Here is a 740-nt window from a genome sequence, read left to right on the forward strand (position 1 = left end):
AAACCAACAACCAAAATCCTCGCCTATTCAGATACCACAATTACAACCATAACTATCATCTGTTCACAACCTCCTCTACAATCACAACAAGCATCACCCTCGTCATCCCAAGTCTAGTACCACAATCGCAACCACAATCACAACCATAAATATCAACTGTTCACAACCTCACCCATAACCACGACAGCCGCTAGTCTCACCATTTCAGTCTAGTACCACAACTCCACAAACCTCGACATTCCAGGTTTAATACCAGAACCACAATCATCAAACTTCACAACATTTCCCACAACTACAGCAACCACCAACTTCGCCATTCCAACCCACAAACCACAACCACAATTATCAAACTTCACAACCACAACAACCACCAACTTCGTCATTCTAACCACCACAAATCACAAGCACAATGCTCAAACTTCTCAACCACAGCAACCACCACCCTGGCCAATCCAGCTACCACAAACCACAACCACAATGATCAAACTTCACAACCACAGCAACCACCATGCTAACCATTCCAACCACCACAAACCACAACCACAATGATCAAACTTCACAACCACAGCAACCACCACCCTGACCAATCCAGCTACCACAAACCACAACCACTACCACAACCGCCACCATTCAACCGTTCTCAACCAGCGCAACCAACCGGCCTGGCCATTGCAGCTACCACAAACCATAACCACAACCACAACCGCAACCATTCAACCGTTCTCAACCAGATACCACAA

The sequence above is a fragment of the Penaeus japonicus genome, unplaced genomic scaffold (genome assembly GCF_977035675.1).
Source record: "Penaeus japonicus unplaced genomic scaffold, GWHDUDI00000001_assembly GWHDUDI00000036, whole genome shotgun sequence".
Classification (NCBI taxonomy): Eukaryota; Metazoa; Arthropoda; class Malacostraca; order Decapoda; family Penaeidae; genus Penaeus; species Penaeus japonicus.